At 43.1% G+C, this 23,227-nt stretch overlaps 1 protein-coding gene and 1 pseudogene across 2 annotated transcripts in view; both read left to right on the top strand.

Moving 5' to 3' along the window:
- The window catches only part of LOC129854256 (disintegrin and metalloproteinase domain-containing protein 10-like), a 100,213-nt gene that overhangs the window by 30,802 nt on the left and 46,184 nt on the right, over positions 1–23,227 (top strand). The window lies entirely within an intron of this gene.
- Positions 747–9,540, top strand: LOC129854630 (sideroflexin-1-like; annotated as a pseudogene).

Below are 23,227 nucleotides of genomic sequence, written 5' to 3'. Positions count from 1 at the left end.
ACTGATCAGAATACCCCCTACTGTACTGCTTACACTCTGCGTCAAATCATTATTAGCCCTATGGAAACAGCAGGAGCTGCTTGTGTGGGAGGCAGTCACAGCTAACGTTAACTTCATGTGAACGTTTTCCTCAGCCATGTCTTTTCTGCAAGCCCTTTGCTCTCTGCTGGGATGTCTTCACCAGTTTTCTGTCTCATCCTGGAGTGTAGTGTGATACATCAAGGGCTTTAACAGGCCAGGTGAGTGTCTGTTGTGAAGAAAAACGATTGAGAGGATGGTGTAAAACAGTACACGTCTTTATTCATTCACCCTTTTTGGGCAGTCCATCTAACATTTCCCTGAATTACCGGCATTCCAATAATGGTAGTGGAATGATTGAATGTTTGGATTGGATAGTTCTGAGGTATTTTCAGATCTCCGTTCCAGCCGTTGAGCACCGCCCTTATGACTGAGAACATGTGACGAGAGAGTAACGTCTGAGCTAGGGCGACACCAAGGGCGGTATTCAGCCTCCGTACCCCACCCGCAATGTTTCTCTATCTAGCACGAGCTGGAGGGAGTTTCTACCAAATGTACTGAAATTGACTTATACCAGTCTGTTTCTTTTCACATCCAGTGTGAACGAGTGCAGACTTGTGGTAGAAGGGTTAAGAATCAGACTGCCCAGCTGATATTGACTTCTGTAAGTGAAGACTGAACTGTTGACTGTTTCCTCCTCCCTGTGTGACCTTTGTATTGTGTTGAGCATGCAGTCTTACTCCGCCTCCGTCACAGCCAAGGCAGGGGTGTCTGATTATGAGGCTCTTCACAGAAAAGCCGTTTTGTATGCCCACACTCACATCACTACCACTCCCCTCCTCCCACTGCAACACTATGAGCAGCTAGATCAAGGTACCCGATAGGGCAATTCTGAGGCTTTGTACAGTGTAGGATCACATGCCAGGGTACAGTACAGTATACACCAAGGGTTCAGTGCCAGGGGAGAGACTAAGGGAATTAGTGGGCACCGGCTTCTCTCTTAGAAGAGATTTCACCTCACTAGGACACATGGGATCAAATAAAGGTTCCTAGCTAACTGAAGCAAAAAAACGCTACAGTAGAGCATTCCTTTTAGTAAGGGGACAGGACAGCATGGTTCAGAGAGAGGCCTACACCTTTACGTCACCTCCCAAACAGTACACCCCAGTGGTCTGGTTCAGAGGGGAACCCCCTACATGAATTATTCCAGGGTGCCCGTTTGTTTGTGTGAGAGTAAGCGTGTGTTCAGCGTGATTGTCCTGCTCATCTATCTACCAACCCAAGACTGGGATTTACATGTTAAGCTACATGCCACAGGTCAACTAACATGAACCCTGCCACTGTAATCTCAGCATACCACCCTGCATACCACTGCTGGCTTGCTTCTGAAGCTAAGCAGGGTTGGTCCTGGTCAGTCCCTGGATGGGAGAACAGATGCTGCTGGAAGTGGTGTTGGAGGGCCAGTAGGAGGCACTCTTTCCTCTGGTCTAAAATATCCCAATGCCCCAGGGCAGTGATTGGGGACACTGCCCTGTGTCGGGTGCTGTCTTTCGGATGGGATGTTAAACGGGTGTCCTGACTCTCTGAGGTCATTAAAGATCCCATGGGACTTATTGTAAGAGTAGGGGTGTTAACCCCGGTGTCCTGGCTAAATTCCCAATCTGGCCCTCAAACCATCATGGTCACCTAATAATCCCCAGTTTATAATTGTCTCATTCATCCTCCTCTCCCCTGTAAATATTTCCCAGATCGTTGCTAAATGAGAATGTGTTCTCAGTCAACTTACCTGGTAAAATAACGGATCAATACATTTAAAAAAACAATCTCTCTAAGGTGAGTTTGGCCTTGCAGTGAACTGCCTGCCATGACTGGATTTGCCTAGATGTATGGACGATTCTGCTGCTGCATATATAGCCTGTAGTGTTTTGTAGGTGTGGGTTCTCATTTGTGTGTTTGTCTTCGGGCCTATACCTGTCTGTGTGATAATGCATTATCTCATGCCTGGTTAGTTTGGAGTCTTTCCTTCATCCAGTTCCCCAGTCTGTCTCGGGGGTTTGGACAGGAGATAAGGGAGTGTGAAAGTTAGTCCCACTGACTGGCGGTCTGATTGTGGGTTTGAGGCTGTGCTGAATACAGAGGCCAGCTGTATGACTGTCAGACGCTCAGTCAGGCACTGAATCATTTATCAGTCAGCTGCTACCCTTAGTCTAACTGCACCTCTATTGGTTATAAAAACCTCCTCTACCACTGTGAAACACAGCCCTGTTTAATCATGGACGCCGGTGTGTGTACGTGTACTGTTTGTGTGTGTTTCATAGCCTTGGCTGTTGAAAAAACAGTTTCTCTGCCCTTGGATGAATGTTTCATGGAGCACTAATGATGTCAGAGCAACCTAGACAGAGAGTGGCAGAGATGGAACGCAGCGCTACGCCGGCCCCAGCCACAGCTACCCACAATGCTCTATGGCTCCCATGAGCCCTCTGCGAGGTCAGACTGTTGAGGAGAGCTTGGTGCTTGATCAAGAACAAGCATTTATCTCTCTCAGGTGGACCTTCAGTGCACAGCTAGTGGTACTCAGTACTGGTCCTCTCAGCCCACACCGTCTCCCAGCGCCTTGTTACTTCAGAACTAATCAGGAAGTTGTTCAGATCTTTCCTGAGAACCAGCAGCAGGAAGGAAGATCTGTTCTGTATTCAGTCGTTTTGTTTATTTACTTTCTAGATGTTTAGTTTCTAGGTCGAAACCCCCTGTGACCATTTAGTCAGTGAAGTTCTGTGTTGGTATGAAAACAATTTGATGGGAAGGCTCAAAGTGGCTCTTAAACATTAACACAGTCAAACACTTCAAATGAGTCTGTTTAGGGTTTAACGTTAACGCTTGACAAGTAAAAACACACATCACAATATCAAACAATTACTCAGCAGAATTGGATCAGTGTCTTCCGGATGCGATGTTTTGCACACTGTTCTCTCAATTTCTGCAGAGCTCATCGGAGGGGATTGTATTGCGTTGGCACTCCCACAAATGGCGGACACGCAATTGATGAACGGGGTGCGTTAATAAACCAATCCTGCATACAATCTGACACCGTGGGAGAGCTGGGATTGCCCTCCTCATCATTGGCCATGTAATTCTGACGACATAAAAAAAATTATATTAAGACTATTCTAACAAACTCACATATTGTCAGTAGAAACCTGAATATTTTAGCCTTTCAAGGTTATGGATAAACATGCCTTAATTAGTTACCTTGCTTTGGAGTAGCCTACCTTAGCCATTTGTTCGCTGATTCATTGAATGAGGGAATTATTTTATAAAGACAACGTATTTAATTGTAATGTTGCAATATGTTATAGGATACTGAAGGCGTCTGCATGCTTCCCGTTCGGAACAGTTCATTGCATATATTATGACGTTTGTTAGTTATGTTCTTCGGCAAGGTTTTTTCTGGCTGTTCATGCACACACAAACATCTTGGTGCAAGCCGAAGTCTACGCCCCTTCGTCTGTGATTGGTCAACAGTATTGAGTCTTCAATTTAAGTGTTTGTTGTCACTTAGACAACTCGTTCTCATGCACATTTTTCACTTGAGAAATACTGCACCAAACATCTTAGATGTAAAATTGCAAGACTAAGATCTCCTTGGCAAAAGCATAAAAATGGATCTTTGATTAAGTCTGATTATTTTGTGGAAGTGTATACTGCCTACGGCGTCTCACGCTGGACAAACAGTATTATTGACGCTTTTTCCCCCCTAGTTTTTCAAGTGAAGGTCTTTTAAGGTTGTATGCAGGACACGTGTTTGGTTCGCCTAGCTGCCAGCCAAACTGAGGCAGGCAGAAGCGCGAAACTACTCCCACATTCCACTGAAAAGGCAGAGCGCGAAATTCAAAAGATATTTTTTTGAAATATTTAACTTTCGCACGTTAACAGGTCCAATACAGCAAATGAAAGATACACATCTTGTGAATCCAGTCAACATGTCCGATTTTTAAAATGTTTTACAGCGAAAACACCACGTATATTTGTTAGCTCACCACCAAATACAAAAAAGGACAGACATTTTTCACAGCACAGGTAGCATGCACAAAGCCAACCTAACTAACCAAGAAACAACTTCATCAGATGACAGTCTTATAACATGTTATACAATAAATCGATGTTTTGTTTGAAAAATGTGCATATTTGAGGTATAAATCAGTTTTACATTGCAGCTACCATCACAGCTACCGTCAGAAATAGAACCGAAGCAGCCAGAGTAATTACAGACACCAACGTCAAATACCTAAATACTCATCATAAAACATTTCTGAAAAATCGATGGTGTACAGCAAATTTAAAGACAAACATCTTGTGAATCCAGCCAATATTTCCCTTTTTTTTTTAAAGTGTTTTACAGCGAAAACACAATATAGCACTATATTAGCTTACTACAATAGCCTACCACACTACCGCATTCATTCATCAAGGCACGTTAGCGATAGCAATAGGCACGTTAGCGATAGGGAATAAACCAGCAAAATATATTAATTTTCACTAACCTTCATAAACCTTCATCAGATGACAGTCCTATAACATCAGGTTATACATACACTTATGTTTTGTTTGAAAATGTGCATATTTAGAGCTGAAATCAGTGGTTATACATTGTGCTAACGAGGCATCTTTTTCCCAGAATGTGCGGATATTTTTATGACACCAACTATTCTGACCAAATAACTATTCATAAACGTTACTAGAAAATACATGTTGTATAGGAAATGATAGCGAGAGAGTACCCAAAATCTGGGCGCAAACGACTAGTACAACATGTTCGACAGATATATGAAATAGCATCATAAAATGGGTCCTACTTTTGATGATCTTTCATCAGAATGTTGTACAAGGGGTCCTTTGTCGGGAACAATCGTTGTTTGGATTTAGAATGTCCTCTTCTCCAGTCAATTAGCACGGAAAGCTAGCAAAGTGGTGCAAAGCTCTCCTTCCTGAACAAAGGCACACAACGCAACACGCCTAACGTCCCGAATAAATTTCAATAATCTAATAAAACTATATTGAAAAAACATACTTTACGATGATATTGTCACATGTATCAAATAAAATCAAAGCCGGAGATATTAGTCGTCCGTAACGACAGCTTATCAGAAGGCAAATCCAGGTCCCTTCACGCGCTCTCCAGAAAACAGGAAGCTGGTGACACGTCATGCCGAGAGCTTTTATTCGACCCCAGATCAAGTTACACACTCATTTCTTCTCTCACTGCCTGTCGACATCTAGTGGAAGACGTATGAAGTGCATCTATACTAATAAATATCAAGGACATTAATAGGCAGGCCCTAGAACAGAGCATCGATTTCAGATTTTCCACTTCCTGTCAGGAAGTTTGTGCCAAATGAGTTCTGTTTTACTCACAGATATAATTCAAACGGTTTTAGAAACTAGAGTGTTTTCTATCCAATAGTAATAATAATATGCATATTGTACGAGCAAGAATTGAGTACGAGGCCGTTTAAATTGGGCACGATTTTCCCCCAAAGTGAAAACAGCGCCCTCTGTCCTCAGCAGGTTAACCTGTCTAGGATCAGCGTGCCGCTAGCGGCACCCCCCCCCCCCCCCCCCCCCCCCCCCCCCCACTGAAAAACCAGTGCCGCGAAATTCAAAAAAAATATTTTTTTAAAATATTTAACTTTCACACATTAAAGTCCAATACAGCTAATGAAAGACACAGATCTTGTGAATCCAGTCAACATGTCCGATTTTTAAAATGTTTTACAGGGAAGACACAATATGTAAAGATGTACATCTATTACCTAAAAACACATTAGCATAATCCACCATCTTTTATTTGTCCACCAACACCAGTAGCCATCACCAATTCGGCTAAACTAAGATATTTATAGCCCCTAACCAACAAAAAAACTCATCAGATGACAGTCTGATAACATATTTATGGTATGGGATAGGTTTTGTTAGAAAAAAGTGCATATTTCAGGTAGATGGCATAGGTTACAATTGCACCCACCGTCACAAATGGAATAGAAAAACTACATTGAGCAACGTGTTTACCTACTTACTAATCATCAAACATTTCGTAAAAATACACAGCATACACGAATCGAAAGACACAGATCCTGTGAATACAGACAATATTTCAGATTTTCTAAGTGTCTTCAGCGAAAACACAATAAATCGTTATTAACATAGCACATAGCAGCCCAGCATTGATTCTAGCCAAAGTGAGCGATAACGTCAACATCGCCAAAAATATATTAATTTTTTTCACTAACCTTCTCAGAATTCTTCCGATGACACTCCTGTAACATCATATTACACAATCCATATAGAGTTTGATCGAAAATGTTTATATTTAGCCACCAAAATCATGGTTAGACAATGTGAAATGTAGCTCAGCTGGTCAGAAAATGTCCTTGCGCCACTTAGACAGTGATCTACTCTTATACATTAATACTCATAAACGTGACTAAAAAATATAGGGTGGACAGGGATTGATAGACAATTTAATTCTTAATACAATTGCGGAATTACATTTTTTAATTTATCCTTACTTTTCAATACAGTTTGCGCCAAGCGAAGCTACGTCAAAAAACATGGCGTCCTAAGCCACTAAAATGTTTCGACAGAAACACGATTTATCATAATAAAAATGTCCTACTTTGAGCTGTTCTTCCATCAGTATCTTGGGCAAAGGATCCTTTCTTGGGAGTAATCGTCTTTTGGTGGAAAGCTGTCCTCTTGCCATGTGGAAATGCCAACTGCGTTCGGGATGAACTGAAAAGCGTGCCCAGCTATTCACATCGTTTCAAAAATAAATGTCCCAAAATCGCACTAAACGGATATAAATTGCGATAAAACGCTTTAAATGAACTACCTTATGATGTTTTTAACTCCTATAACGAGTGAAAAGATGACCGGAGAAATATAACAGGCTAAACTAACGCTTGGAACAGGAGCGGTCGGTGTCCTCCACGCGCGTTACGCACCAAGAAAAGACTTGCTAGCTACAGGGTTTTTTCATTTGTAGTGCCTGTGAACGCGCAATCGACCCCATTGGAATCGTCATCACGTAAAGGCATCCAGGGGAAGACGTAAGAAGTGTCCGTATAGTCATAGCAATAACAGTGCCCTTTTAACTGACTTCAGAACAGTGGCCAACATTTCTGAAATCTGACTCCATGTCAGGGAAATTGCTGTAGAATGGGCTCTGTTCCACTTAGAGACAAAATTTCAACTCCTATAGAAACTATAGACTGTTTTCTATCCAATAATAATAATAATATGCATATTGTACGATCAAGGATTTTGTGGGAAGCCGTTTCAAAAATTACCCAATTAGCATAAATAGTCTCAACAGCGCCCCCATCCTCAACAGGTTGGGTGGTCAACTATCCTCCAGGAGAGTCTTAAAGGGGCAGTGTTGTATTTTGAGAAAGAAGACAATAGGCAGAGTGTATCCTTGCCTAATATATTTTTGTCTGATTCTAAATGGTAATGATAATGTATTTTTTGTAAATTGGTTCCTTGCATCATATAATGATGTAAAAATTGTGTTACTGACCATATTTTATTTTTGTCTTAAACTTTCGGACAAGTAAAAAAATTGTCCTACTTGTCCAAAGGACACGTGGCTTAAAAAGTTAATGTTAAGCCCTGCTGTTTGTAAATGTAAGCAATATTATTTTTAAGAGGATAAATCACAAATATTTTTATTCTTTAATCAACAAAATTGCAAGCCTATACTTTTGAGAGTTTGAAAAAGCACAAATTTGGCAAGCCTTTGTAAATAAGCGCTTTCATTATCCGGTGTTGCTCTACATGCAAAACGTTTCTGAACTTAGATGACATTCATCTGTTGTTGACAGTTGTTACTGATGTTTCTACAAGACAGGCTTTGTAGTGCTTCTTGACTACCTGTAAAACTAGCTCTGCTAAACAGAGGGGAAATGGTTTCACATAACGGTGCAGAAAACTCCCGTATGTTTCACCAAGAGGGTTAAGACCAGCTTTCACAACTCAGATCCTCACTTTCACTGGGGTGGAGAGATTATTATCATGGGTCAATTGAATGTCTCTCTCTCGCTTTGTCCCCCCTGTCTTCTACATATCTACACTATGCCCTCTACACACTCTATCATGGTCTCTCCTTCCCTCCCACCCTCTCTCTCACCCATCCCTGGGAGGCTGCAGGGTGTAGACAGCCATGGTCCCTGTGAGACCTCTGACAGTCTCCTGAAATCCTGGAGGATTGTCACTGCTACATTGGATTAGAGTTTCAGCAGTCTGAGAGCCTCCTTTATGGAGTTGCAGTCTGAGGTTATCCCAGTTGGCAGCAGCTGAGGACAGGCAGGCTGGCCGTGTGTTGGATTGGGTCTCTGGTACCCAGCGGCCCAGCACTTATCCCTGGTTTGATCACACACTCCTAGGGTTTATGGGTGTCTGATCCCACCTACCTCTGCTCCATCGATGACACCAAGTTCAAACGGATAAACCTGAACAGTGTAATTGCATTTCTCTTTATCAGTGTAGTTTGTCTAAAGGCCAGTGATCCATGAGTCATGGGAACGATGGTGTGGAGGGAGACCGTGGTGGTGTTGGAGCTCATGCTACTATCCTGCACTATGTAGAGATGTACACTTATTTTTATTTTTTTTATAACATTTCACCCCATGTTTTATCACTGTGTGAACTGAGTCATCAACATTGCACTGACAACTATCATAGTAGTTTCAATTCTTACTGCTGTTCAGGTAAGGCTTCCCTGTAAACCCTCTACAGTAATACTAAAGATATTTTCTCCAGCTTGCCGTGTTCATCCTTGTGAAAGAACCGTGGTTGATGCCTGGCAAAAAGGTCTGTCTAGTCATGAGGAAATGGCTCAAATGATGAGGCCATATTGATTTGTTATAGTGCTCATTAATAATCAGTTGGCTGCTGCATACGTCAGCACAAGCACAGGAGCTGTAGTCACAGCCCTGGGACTCTAGCCAAACACCTTCCAGTCGTCATGAGACGGTTCGGCCCCTTTGCTGTAGCGGCTGTCAACTGTATCAACATCCCCTTCATGAGGCAGAGGGAGCTGAAATACGGCATCCCAGTGACCAATGGGAACTGGTTAGGAGAGTCCGTCACCGCTGCTAAGTCAGGCATCATCCAGGTGGTGGAGTCCACGATTGGCATGGCTGTGCCAGCTATGGCTGTGCCCCCTGTGGTAATGAAAACACCTGGGGAAGAAAGCCCTTCCTGAAGCAGTTCCCAGTCCTAAACGCCTCAGTACAGGTGGGACTGGTGTGTCTGTGCTTGGTGTTTGCCACTCCTCTGTGCTGTGCCCTGTTCCCACATATGAGTTCTATGGCAGTGAGCAGCCTGGAGCCAGATCTTCAGGAGAAGATACGACAGAGCAGTCCGTACACGTCTCCTGTCTTCTTCAACAAAGGCCTTTAGGACCACACAATAACATGCACACCACAGACCAGCACCCTCTGCTGGCTGGACCCCTCTACTACAGCTCAGTGGGAGCAACTGAAAGGCAAAGAGAATATTATACAGTATTTGTTCTAGGCTTTTGGATTTGATTAGGGAGAGGTGACGGTGAGGTGTGTGTTTCAGTACTACCATTAAAGTTTTTCTCATTGTAGATGAAGGAAAGGAGACAAGGGGAGGAAGCTACTTTGAAGTAGTGAGACACAGCCAAGGCGATAGTAGTGTGACAGACGGTTATCTTACACTGCTATGACAAACGGACAATGGTTTGATTTGGGTTAGTTTTTAGTGTGTTTATGGTCCATGGGGTTTTGGGATGTGGGTGTTTAATTACTGACTGCTTTGAATGTTACTGAATGACAAATCTTCTCAAATCACCCCAAACTAGATACATTTCACCCCTCGTATTTGACCACAGAGATTTATTTTTCTCCCAAAAGTGTGTTTATTTCCCTTGTGTTTGAGTTCATACACTTTGAGCTGTGTGCACTGAAACCATTCATGACTTGCAATTAGAAAATAGTTTAATTTAATCTGCTAGATAGATATCCACAGTTGGCTCAACTGTAGTCTGTAGTACAGGCAGTAAAATAAAACAGTTGGTTTATGAGCACAATATAGACTGACCTGCTATTAAATCCCTTTTTTGGGTCTACCAGTACCAGGGTTATTGATATATTATTTGTTTTATTTACCCCTTTTTCTCCAATTGGTAGTTAGTTTTGTCTCATCACTGCAACTCCCGTACGGACTCGGGACAGGCGAAGGTCAAGAGCCGTGCGTCCTCCGAAACACAACCCAACCAAGCCACACTGCTTCTTGACACAAAGCCTGCTTAACCCGGAAGCCAGCTGCACCAATGTGTCAGAGGAAACACTGTACACCTGGCGTCAGTATCAGCGTGCATTGCGCCCGGCCAGCCACAGGAGTCGCTAGTGTGCGATGGGACTAGAACATGCCCCATGTGTCAGAGTAATGGGTCTCCCGGTCGCCATGGGTCTCCCGGTCGCAGGCCAACTGCGACAGAGCCTGGACTCGAACCAGGATCTCTAGTGGCACAGCTAGCACTGCAATACAGTGCCTTAGACCACTGCGCCACTCGGGAGGCCCAGGGTTTTGTTTTTCATTGCAAAACGTTTTTGCTACAGTGTGCCCTAATCAACATTACCCACTTGACTAGCACAGCTTCCCGCTCTCTCCACTGCCATTGGAAGCTTACTTACACACACACACACACACACACACACTGTCCCACCAGATAGCCTTATCAACTAATTTCATCTTAGTGCACAGGGTAACCCTGTGTCTTTTTTGTAATCTTTTTGTGTTACCAAGAAAACCTTTTTAGATTTAATGACACTGCATGGGCACTCATAACAGATTTCAGTAAGCACATTCCTAGTAGCATTGATGACGATGATATGCCAGAAAGCTTATCCTGTGTAGGACAGGATCTAGGCCTAATGTTTCAGCCCCATATCAAGACCTTGTGACTTAGAGCGTTGGGCCAGTAACCGAAAGGTTGCTGTTTCAAATCCCCGGGCCGAATAGGTGAAAACACACAACCCTAATATCTCCTTTTAAATCGTTCTGGATGAAAGCATCTGGGTGTGCCAGAGGGAATAACAAGCAGTAAATCTAACCTCCGATTATCTCTGGAGGGCTGCTGGTTGAATACACAGGTGCTCTCCTTCTCTCTCTCACGCTCTGTAGATCTCTCTTTCTCTCTCTCTCCCTCCCTCTCTCTCATTTCTCTCTCCCTCTCTCAGCCCTTCCCACCCTGACTCTCTCTACACAAACTCTCACATAAAATCCTGTATAGTGTGCTAAGTCTCTGAGTAGCTCAGGAAGAATTACCTCTCCTATCCAGGGTCCCCTCACATATTTTACCTGGTCTGCTGTAACAGACAGGGCAGGTTGGAGAGGCCCATCACAGGATTGACTGACTGACTGAAAACCAGGGGCAGGTGGGAGAAGATGTATATGGTGGATGCTAAGGGATTCCGTTGGCTTCAACTGAGTCAGTCATAGCAGAAACTAGGCAGACAATGAGAAGCTAGTTTTGAGGCATTTCAGTCCACATGTAGCCTAATCATCACACAATTAGATGACAGGCTCAGGCTAGATGTTGAGGCTGACCCCACCGGGCTGTCAAGTGTTCCTGCCTGATCTCCAATCATTGTGACATGGTGGACGGCCCGCCACTTCAGCTTTAAAGGAGAACTGCCAGCCAGGGAGATTGCGTAGGACAGACGGGCACACACAGCGGGAAGTAGGGTGACAGTTTGGTCAGTGTTCGTAACAGGAATAACAAGGTGTGTGTTGCGTCAGTGGCTGTGTCCCCAAATGTCAGTGCTCATGTCAGACTCAAGGAGGGGGGGTGTGATGAACAGATAATGGGCTGCATTGCAGGGGGATTATGGGAAGGTGACGGGTCTGTAAACACATGATGGCAAATGAAATCAAACACTTCTGCATTTGGAAGGAAATTATCCTGTACTTTGCTTTGTCAACTGTTTTGAGTACAGTGTGGATTACAAATTGGTTGTAGTGAATTAAAGATACACAGAAATGTGTGTTCCTCTCTGTAGATAGATATATAGACAGCTACTTCAGTGATGTAATCAGTAAGTGACTCATTTTGTGTGGGCTGGAGTGCAGCGGCCCATGTGAGAGTCATGACTGACGGATGGAATGTCTCTAGGATTGTTGGGAAGGAGCCTATAGTGAACAGAACAACTCAGTCTTCTGGGAGGTGACTGGGTCATATGCAGCTCATGTGGTGCTAGGTCGCCCTTTCAGAATTTGAGAGCGTGCTTGGAGAGCAGGAGCATGAGGAGGGAATGCAACAAACACACACTGTACGCTCATACAGCCTTTACTTATACCATGCTTGAGAGGCAGGTGTTATTATTATCCCTATGGGAATCCTTCAGTGTAGTGATTAGCCTGTTCAGTGAAGTGAGTTTGGAGTCCACTCTTATCACAGGGTGGGGCCTGCAGTATAGAGGTCTGGGTGGGACTGATTTCTTCATCCCGCCCGCACCCGCAGCTTTTCATACCTGTACCCACCCCCCCCCGCTGGTTTTCTGTCCGACTCCCACCCAACCACAGTCCTGCAATATTATTTTAGGTGTAGGCTATTTGGCGCAGATCGCTTGCCCGCCATGGTCCCAGCAATTTTGCGCCCTATAGGCAATATCAAAATGCCCAAAAATAACCTACGAAATAAGTAACATTTCCAGAGATTCTCACATTCTCCATTATGTTAGGCTATCAGTATTACTGGGCTATATCAGCCAATAGGCTAGACTTAGTTTGAAGAGGAGCAGAGTTGGAGAGAGAGTGGACACTTGCACATTCTATTGAGCTACGTTTACCCTTGTGCTTTGCTGGGGGGGAAATGACATCTATTGTGGTATGGGTCAGATTGACCCGCACTGTTTAAACACACTCAAGACAAAGAATCAAGTAAAAACAGCCCAACTTTATTTTGTCTTGTCAGACCTTTCAGAAAGAAGAAATACAATAACATTTCATTTCAAAAACTTTATATTTAAAAACCAGTTGTTAAACATATTTCCTTTCTCACAAACAAGCAGAGGTCTGCTGCTCTCGCACTGAGAAGGAGAAGAAGCTTGGGAAGTCTCCTTTTCACCCAAACGCAACTATAAAAGTGCAACCAGAACCAGTCAAAACAAAAATACTGTACTTTTTCAAATTTAACTAGGCAAGTCAGTTAGGAACAAATTCTTATTTACAATGAGAGCATAACCCGGATGACGCTGGGCCAATTGTGCACCGTCCTATGGGACTCCCAATACCGGCCGGTTGTGATACAGCCTAGAATCGAACCAGGGTCTGTAGTGACACCTCTAGCACTGAGATGCAGTGCCTTAGACTACTGCGCCACTCAAAGACACTTGTTTATTTTGGACCTGTGGAAATATCTGTATAGATGAAAGCCTCTGGGTCAAAATGACCCACAACATCATGTTTGTATACAAAATCTACAACGACATTTTGAAGTTAGGTTCATGACCCTAAATGAGGAAAAGTCATTTAATTTCATGGAGAAAAAGTGGAAATGGGTCAAATTGACCCGCAACATAATAGGTTTAATAGCCTACCTTTTAGGAGCGGACAATTTTCAGACCGAGACCAATATGGGTGATCAATATTTATTTTGAGGCAGTGTAGTAAACTATAGCTTAATTCAATTTCAGAAGTTCATTTCCTTGGAAAGAGAAGTGCCCCGTGCTTCTCCACCCATGGATAGGCTACAGCCTACTCTAATTGAGACCACACGCGCACCTGATCTCACACACATGGCTACTGAACTTAAAGCAGCAAGAATGATGATAGCTGACACTTGCACTTTCTCTTGAGCTACGTTTTGCATAGAAGATGTAGCCTACCTTTTTTATAGGAGCGTGACGATTTGCCGGCAGAGACAAATAAATGGGTAATCAATATTTATTGAAAACGGAAAGGTGCAACGCTCACTCACCATGGTTTTCTCATTGTGCCCTTTCCTTTTCAAGTCGTCTTTTTTTATTGCTCTTCAACTCACGTTGGTTGAGCTCCCTCCGCTTATTTCCATGATCAATATTTATATACAGACACTGTAGTAAACTATAGCCTAATCATATATCTTTCTTTGAAAGATAACTGCCCCATGATTCTCTGCCCATTCATAGGCAGTCTACTCTATTTCATTGAGACCAAATATTGTAGGCGCTTGATCTTGGATGCCATCTAGGAGAGGAGAGATAGGCTATTGAACTTGGAAGCAGCGAATTCTGAGATTGTGTGTGAATAATGCAACAGAGGTGCTTTTAATACAATAGGTAGGCTAACGGATACAAAGCAGAAAGATGACCGTTTTCAAATAATCTGGGGACAAAAAAAAAATAATCATCCCAAAGCTCGCTCCCGCTTGCATCATGAAAAATGCAGACCCATGCCACAATGATCCCTGTCGGGAAGTGCAGCCCTCTACCGCAGTACTTTACCTTCCTCTGCTCTGAATAATGTGTGGTTTGAAATGACACACTGCCTGTACTGCTGCATATTTTATTTGGTTTTAAATCAGCCATGCTCAACCTGAGGTAGTTGGCTGGCTGGGGATCAAAGCAAGGAGAGAAATATGAGGGAAATGTTTTATTTTTTTAGATGAATCCCGCTTTTCATTGTTCATAGTGTTTAATGTTCTTCTCTATTGTAGTAGGCTATAACTAGTCTTTATTAGACACACCCACTCTGACATTTGAAGGTGAACAGTAGTCAGCAGTGGTTTGATCTGTGGAATTGATCTGCTGTCCTCCTACTGTGTTTATACAAGCATGCCTTTAGGCTCCTTTTACTGTATACATTTTTAAAAATCATTCTCGCTTCCCTGATCAATCTGATTTTGAGGATTATGCAAGTAAATACATAGGCTAATTCCTGCCAATGGCCTAGTATTTTGCTATTGGTCGGATGTGTGCCACGTTATAACGGTCAGCCGGAAATCTAGACCAAGTAGATCCTAATTTGATTTATCAGCTTGATCTATCACCAGTAGCCTATAGCCTGAACACAGCCTTGGATAGCCATCAGACACCATGTGAGAGATGCAATGTTGATGAACTGCAGTGACCCAGATCTGTCCCATGGAGTAGGGCTCTATAATCAGACTTGACTGTCATGTGCCTGTTTCCTTTTTAGTCCCATTTGAGTTAATGTGCTGATAAGACTCCACTGGGCAAGTAGAGACATGTATCATGGTTGGAGCGAGAAGGTTTTTGTTGGGCTTTTGAAAGCATGGGGCTGTTAGCCTGTCGTGTTGAGAGAAGCACATGTGTTTACATGGTGCAACTATATGATCAACACCCTCAATCTCTGGAGTCTGGTACTGGAAATTGTCATAAATGTAGTTTTCTGTTTACCTGAGCAGGAAATGAACCGTCAGTTTTTAGGTCTACTTGTTTCCTCTGGAGAAGTAGGAATGTATTTTAATAATGTATAAACTCATTAGGGACTATTTGGAAGTCTCTAATACACCTACTTTTCACTTTCTGTAAGACAGCAGATGGTGTCAGAATTATTTTTGCGTTACTTTTCGCACTATTCCATTATATAAAGACTTGCCGGTCACATCACCTCTATACTCCTGGAGTGCTGACAAAAGCTGAGGTGTTAGAATTTACTTTGAGATGTGGTGCTAGCGCCAGACAGTTTTATGGAGGAGATGACGGGTCGCTTGTTTTTATTCTATATTCAAATGCCGTATCTGCTCAGATTCTTCATAATGAAACTTTAAGCACTTCCTGTTCCCTTCTGACTGAGATATACAGATTGTTCTCCAGAGCTCAGGATTACACAAACTCTGTCTATGAATAATATAGAGATGTATTCCATTCAGTGACGAGTAGAGGGAAGAATGGCTATATTTGATATGGGAGCACACTGCACTCTGGGAAGCAGTAAGCCGTCTCCAGTGTTCGGGTTGCAATTAATCAGGATGTTTAAAGTATGAGCTGAGTGGCTATGGAGCTCTGAGCTCTAAATAATATGATTAACCCACAGACATTTGGGTGTTTGATGTTTCATTGAGGTGCGTTTGGGACGTTGGGAGTATATTAGAGGAATTAATGCCATCTTGAATTGAGAAGATAATTTCCTGTCAAAAGTCAGATCCTTCACAGCCGCCTGTTAATGAGTTTTTATAGAGGTTTATCATCTTGCCGCGCTTGAACTCATAACATCATGAACATAAGGCTTGAAACAAATGCATCAGTCATTTGTTTTTATGTTCCCATCGCTGTTCCAGACATATTGTGGCCTGATTCCTCTTTCCCTATTCTTCTTCTCTTCTGTTGTGCTTGTGTACCCCACCATACGGTCCCCCTGCCTCGGTTTCATCTGTTCTGCATTGTATCATCCCCTCCTTCACTCACCTCTGCCTTTTTAAACAACTTTCACAAGTTCAAAATGACATTTCTACTGGTTAAGGGTGTCCCTGCAGCAAGGTCTCTCTCAATTTCGTTCTCCATATCCACCACTCCCTCACTCACATTCCCTCTCTGTGCCCGATTCATGTTTTTGCCCACTGATGTGTAGTATTTCACGATAACGTCTTTGGGTAGCGTTTCTCTCAAAGGCGATGGTTAAACACAGAGACTCCATGTTTGTCCTATGTGTCTGTCATCTCAGAGAAGCGGAGCTGAAAGGGACTGGTACTGACTAAGCGTCTCAGCTCGATATGGTGAGCTTCAGGAACTATTCTAACTGCTGAAACCTCTCTGGAAGCATGTTTGAAGTAACAGTCACAGCCTACACTGTTGTTGCCATTGGCAGGGATCAGAGTCTCGGCTTTGGTCTACACATGTCCTGTTGATATTTTGCTGTGTTCTGTTTGTTCCGGTCATCTGGTGAACCCTAGCTCAGAGCCTGCTGTGCGATTTAAAGATCACATTCTGTCCCCCACATCCACATAGAGACTGGAATAAACAAATCTCTACTGGGACCTGCAGCAGGATTGGAGTGGTTCAAATGATTCTGGAGTTGAGTAGTGTTTCATTTAGCCACACAGACATGTGAATACACAACACTGCCTTTCACTCAAATTCTCTGTATTATTCTCTCTCACCTCTGCTTTACAACGTCTGATCTGATATGGAATCCATGAATAGCCTAAGTGTACAAAACATTAGGAACCCCTACCTAATATTGAGTTGCACCCCCCTTTGCCCTTAGAACAGCCTCAATTCTTCGGGGCATGGCCTATAAGGTGTCGAAAGCGTTCCACAGTGAGTCCATGTTACCGCAGAAACAGACTAAACCGCACGTATGCCCGCCAATCCTGTTTTTCAGTCAGCTGTTCTTCCCCCAAAAATTAACATCACATTTTTTTCTACAGATACGACTGTTATTTTCATGACAATAGTCATCCATATCCGTCGGTTAAACGTTTTGTGCCAGCCCTACTCATCTAACTTTCATAACAGTTATTTCATTACACTCTCCAGCCCTGTTTCAGGCAGCATCTGATTGCTGTGGCTCACTGAAGCTGAGAGAAATGGAGCGCAACCCCCTTTAAATAGTCTGACGGATCATTTCACACCAACATCCCCCGGCACCTGAGTTTCAGAAACGAAGCAGCCTAGATAGAGCTGTTGTTTTTGTTGGTGTACCAGGACTATAGTATTTACCGGCACCCATCTCCACTCACACTTCTAGCAAGTCTGTCTGAGACTGGAGAAAGGAGGGGATGTTCTGTAACTCACTGACACGCGGAGAGGAGGTGTAGGAAGAGAGAACATGAAGGGAGATGTTATTAATATTGCAGCTGGTCAGGTTGCTGGTGATACGCTTGTGGAGAGAAAGGCCTTGTGTTTGGCTAACCTCCTTAAGAGGGTTTAATGAGAAAGTGGCTGCTAGAGGTCAGAGAGACAGGCTGATCTACATGTCCACAGACCGGTTAGGTGGGAGAAACAGGGAGGCTGGTTGGTGGGACTTTGATAAACTCAGAGGACCTTGATGTCCAGGATCTTCACAAAGCACAGGAAGGGGAAGGGACAATGTTTTTCCACGGCAACAGGATCCATTAGAGGCATTCTCTATCGACAGCGGGGAGGATCAGAGCAGAATTTAACCAGAGTGTATCCTGCCAGCCCAGAAGTTAAGCCAGGAGAGATAGTAACACAAACACTTGCTCACCACACACTCTCTCATCACAAGCTGCTAGGCTGGAAAGTTACATGCAGTGTGACCTGCTGTGTGCCAAACCTTCTGGGTGTCAGTGGAGGCGGAGTGACCACCTGTCCCTGGCTGCCTCACGGTAGACCATCCCCCTAGCCTGCCTGGCACCCACGTACGCATGCACGTACGCCAGCCAGCGATACTGCTCAGGTGAGGAAGGAGTTGTGTAATATGTGGATCTGTTCAGTTCCTTATAACGTTCCTCCAGTGTGGTGATTTACTTCGCCTGACATTATAGGGACGTTACTGGGATCATCTTGCTCTCTCCTTCTTTCATTCCCTAACACACACTCCCTTCCCCCCTCACCATCACCACGGGCCCCCCCTACTCCCCCCTCCTAGTGCAGAGATTTGCTGCATTAACTCCAGTCATATGACTATGAAGTCATGTTGCTGGAAATAGTTTTGTAATAAATTTGTGGCTTTTCAGTTTTCATTTAAAAAGGGTTGATTTAGATTTGTTTTATTCTGGGGGGCAAGGTGCATGATAATACTCCTACGGGCATAATTACATTGTATAAGAATTTCTATTTCATAGAGACAGAAGGCATGAGGATGCATTCATTTAGTGGGATTATTAGAGTTGAATGTCCTGAGTACATCATAATTAGATTGTTTTGGTTCCAGTAACTGACTGGGAGCCTGCTGTACAGTGTGTGTGATGATGATGGAGGGAGGGAGGGTAGTCTATACCCTGAGGTTCTACTGAGCAGTGGCACGGACTGACTGACACAATGGGATGCTGCCCAGTCTGAAAGCCAGACTGCGCTCAAGAAGGTGTATTACTGTGTTGATAATGTAGTCCTCTGGAAACCAGAAATGGGGTAATTTCAGTCATTCACAGTCACTGCACTTCATCACATCTCTATCAGTATCTCCCCTGCCTGCCTGTCAGATAGAAACAGATCCATTTTCCTGCTCCACAATGTAACACTGATAGTCTGTCTTTTACCAGCAGAATGCTTCAGTATAGCTGTAGATATAGCCTAGCTGTTTTCCCTGGCCCTTTATTTGAGATGTTGTAACAGTCATTGTCAGTTCATGCACAGACCTGCTACAGCATTCTGTGGCCATAGATGCAGATCCATGGCCTATGCACGGTTTTGAGGGGAACAGCCCTAACCCATGAGAGTATGTTAAATCTTTCTTGGAAGTAGAGGGTTGACTCATCTCTCACACCATCCTGGCGCCCCACCGCTCTGCAGCCCCCACCCCTTCTCTCCCTGTATTCAGTATGCCTGTGTGCTCTGTCTGGTTGCTGAGGCTGGCAGTAAAGGCTCACTACACACACAGCTGTCCTCTTTGCCATCATTACCACTCTAAAAATACTGCTTCACATTTTAGAAAACAAATGTCCAAAAATCTGGCTAATTTGGTGCAGCCATGCTCTGGTGGCCATCCGTCTGCTTGGGTGTGTGCTGAGTAGGGAATCTGGAGACCAATACTTGGCTGTACTGTGGGGCATGTTCTACCAGTGGTGCAGAGTGCTGAAGAAAAACATCCTATAGAATATAGTACCTACAGTGGTACAGGTTGCAGAAGTGTCACATATAGTCAACGTTCTGCGCCTGTGCTTTCTCTCCTGAATAGATTAGAGAAGGGGCGGAAATGAAATACACCTGTCCCTGTGCCACTGCTTGTTTGATTACACTGTGGAGTGTGTCTCCAGGTTGGTGTGCCAAGGTTAAGTGTTGTGTGGTAATTGAGTGTGTTCTCCCAGTGGGTGCTGGTGGTGGAGGTGGCTGTCTGTCTAATGGCTGGCTGAGTCACTCAGTAACAGACATTAGCATAATGCTTTGCTCTCTGAAGGGTCTCAAACAGAGAGGGCCAACCGCTTCACCTGTCAAACGTCGCCGTCTCATTTTGGACTGTATATTGTCTGTCTGTGTGTTAAGAGAGACCGTTTTTGGCACAAAGTCAGTTAGGCTCTGTGTTGATGGTAGTTATTGGTCTAGTCAAGTAGTGTTCTAAGTGCTGGACTGAAAGGAAATGAAAGCAACCTCAGGCTGCTCCATCTGACAGCACTTTATGGACGTGTGTTTAACTCTCTTCCCCCATACATTCTGTTATGGTGGTCTCAAGTACCACTATCATAAGGCAGGCTGCATCTTCTTGCAGTAAGGCTGACTCCATTTAGTCGACTTCTCGATTGTTTGATCGATAGGCTGCTGGTCGACCAAGATTTCTTTAGTCCAACAGTTGCAAAAACCTATTTATTTTTTCATGGTGTACAAGACTCCTGTCTGATTTGCACCTGTCTGAGTGGACTAATCCATTGTGGAGGCCGTGGGGATGGAACAGTCCTTCACTCTAAGACGTGCAACTGAAATTGTATATGGTTAAGGACAATGGTGCAATACTAATAAAAATAAGATTCTTTTTTAAGACATGCGTGTTCTCCCACGTTTGACACCGGTTGCTGCCCGCGGTTCTGAAATATGAGTATGCTGTGGAATTAATGCCTTTTCCTAGACCATGTTATGTGCATAATAGCAAAGTTAACCTTATATTGGTGTTGAGAACAATGCGGCGGAGGCAGCAGCGGAGTTAGGAGACGAGAAAACAGCGCTTGATTATCGAAGAAAAGTGAGGAGAGGGGAAACCCCAATTTAATTAGGTCTATAATCAATAGCATAACTGTTATGTGCCTGGCTTTGTAAATCATCCATATACACTACCAGTCAAAGGTTTGGACAGACATATTCATTCAAGGGTTTTTCTTTATTTTTACAATTTTTTACATTGTAGAATAATAGTGACGACATCAAAACGATGAAATGACACATATGGAATTATGTAGTAACCAAAAAAGTGTTAAACAAATCTAAATATATTTGAGATTCTTCAAATTAGCCACCCTTTGCCTTGATCACCACTTTGCAGACTCTTGGCATTCTCTCAACCAGCTTCATGAGGTAGTCACCTGGAATGCATTTCAAAAGTTAATTAGTGGAATTTCTTTCCTTAATGCGTTTGAGCCAATCAGTTGTGTTGTGACAAGGTAGGGGTGGTATACAGAGAGCCCTAATTGGTAAAAGACAAAGTCCATAGTAATGCAAGAACAGCTCAAATAAGCCAAGAGAAATGACAGTCCATTATTACTTTAATACGGAAAATGTCAAGAAATTTGAAAGTTTCTTTGTGCAGTCGCAAAAACCATCAAGCGCTATGATGAAACTGGCTCTCATGACTATGATGAAACTGGCTCTCATGAAGACCGCCACACGAAAGGAAGATCCAAGTTCATTACAGTTACCAGCCTCAGAAATTGCAGCCCAAATAAATGCTTCAGAGTTCAAGTAACAGACGCATCTCAACATCAACTGTTCAAAGGAGATTGTGTGAATCAGGCCTTCATGGTCAAATTGCTGCAAAGAAACCACTACTAAAGGACACCAATAAGAAGAGAAGACTTGCTTGGGCCAAGAAACACAAGCAATGGCCATTAGACCGGTGGAAATCTGTGCTTTTTGTCTGAGTCAAAATGTGAGATTTTTGGTTCCAACCGCCGGTCTTTTGTGAGACGCAGAGTAGGTGAACGGATGATCTCCACCGGTGTGGTTCCAACCGTGAAGCATGGAGGTGTGATGGTGTGGGGGTGCTTTGCTGGTGACACTGTCTGTGATTTATTTAGAGTGTAAGGCACACTTTTAACCAGCATGGCTACCACAGCATTCTGCAGCGATACTCCATCCCATCTGTTTTGCGCTTATTGGGACTATCATTTGTTTTTCAACAGGGAAATGACCCAACACACCTCCGGGATTTGTAAGGGCTATTCGACCAAGAAGGAGAGCGATTGAGTGCTGCTTGAGATGACCTGGCCTCCATAATCACCTGACCTCAATCCAATTGCAATGGTTTGGGAAGAGTTGGACCGCATAGTGAAGGAAAAGCCGCCAACAAGTGCTCAGCATAAGTGGGAACTCCTTCAAGACTGTTGCGAAAGCATTCCAGGTGAAGCTGGTTGAGAGAATGTCAAGAGTGTGCAAAGCGGTCATCCAGGCAAAGGGTGGCTACTTTGAAGAATCTAAAAATGTTTTGGTTACGACAGAATTACATACTTGTTATATAGTTTTGATGTCTTCACTTATTCTACAATATCGAAAATAGCAAAAATAAAGAACCCTTGAATGAGTAGGTGTGTCAAATTTCGACTGGTACTGTATATCTACAGAAATATGATAGATCCTGCTTCTATGCCTGTTTGAGTGTTTGTTTTAATAGCCTACTGACATTATTTCAGTTTTTTTTTTAAATCACAAATTCGACTGTTTTGAATCTTTGCTGTGCTGTAATAAAGGCTTTACACTTTTTCTTGTTAGAACATCCTCTGGTATTACTTATAGTTAATTCAGTGTTAACACTGTTCCAAATAGTCAGAAATTATATTTATAATTAATAACCCTCCTTTTTCTTGATCTCCTCCTTCTTAATTATTCTTATTATAATAAGTAATGTCATTATCATTAGTAGGCTTAGTATAGCAGACTTGTATAACCACCATCGAGCTGTAGGCCTAAAAGTGCACCCTTTTTTAATCTTAATACCGCAACTTACTTTGGCCTATATTTCAATACTTTTATATAGGTGACTGTATCAATCATTCATTCATGTCATCACGAGTCATTCATGATTTGAAATACAATCAAGCATTTTCATTTTAAAACATTTACATTTAAGTCATTTAGCAGACGCTCTTATCCAGAGCGACTTACAAATTGGTGCATTCACCTTATGACATCCAGTGGAACAGCCACTTTACAATAGCAAAGCAAACCTTGAATAATTAGCGTTAACAATAAATAAACCGTTCCATTTCAGCAATTGCATTCTCAAATGCATGCGGCTGTTTTTAGTCTTTGCTGTAATAAAGGCTTTACAAAAAAAAAATAACATTAACGTACTCTCTGGTACGCTTTTTTGTTTAGTGTTTACTTTGTTCCAAATTGTCAGAAAGCTATAG

Source organism: Salvelinus fontinalis, chromosome 4, assembly GCF_029448725.1.
Source record: "Salvelinus fontinalis isolate EN_2023a chromosome 4, ASM2944872v1, whole genome shotgun sequence".
Lineage (NCBI taxonomy): Eukaryota > Metazoa > Chordata > Actinopteri > Salmoniformes > Salmonidae > Salvelinus > Salvelinus fontinalis.
Note: the sequence above shows the minus strand (reverse complement) of the source record. Positions and strands in the feature narration are given on the sequence as shown.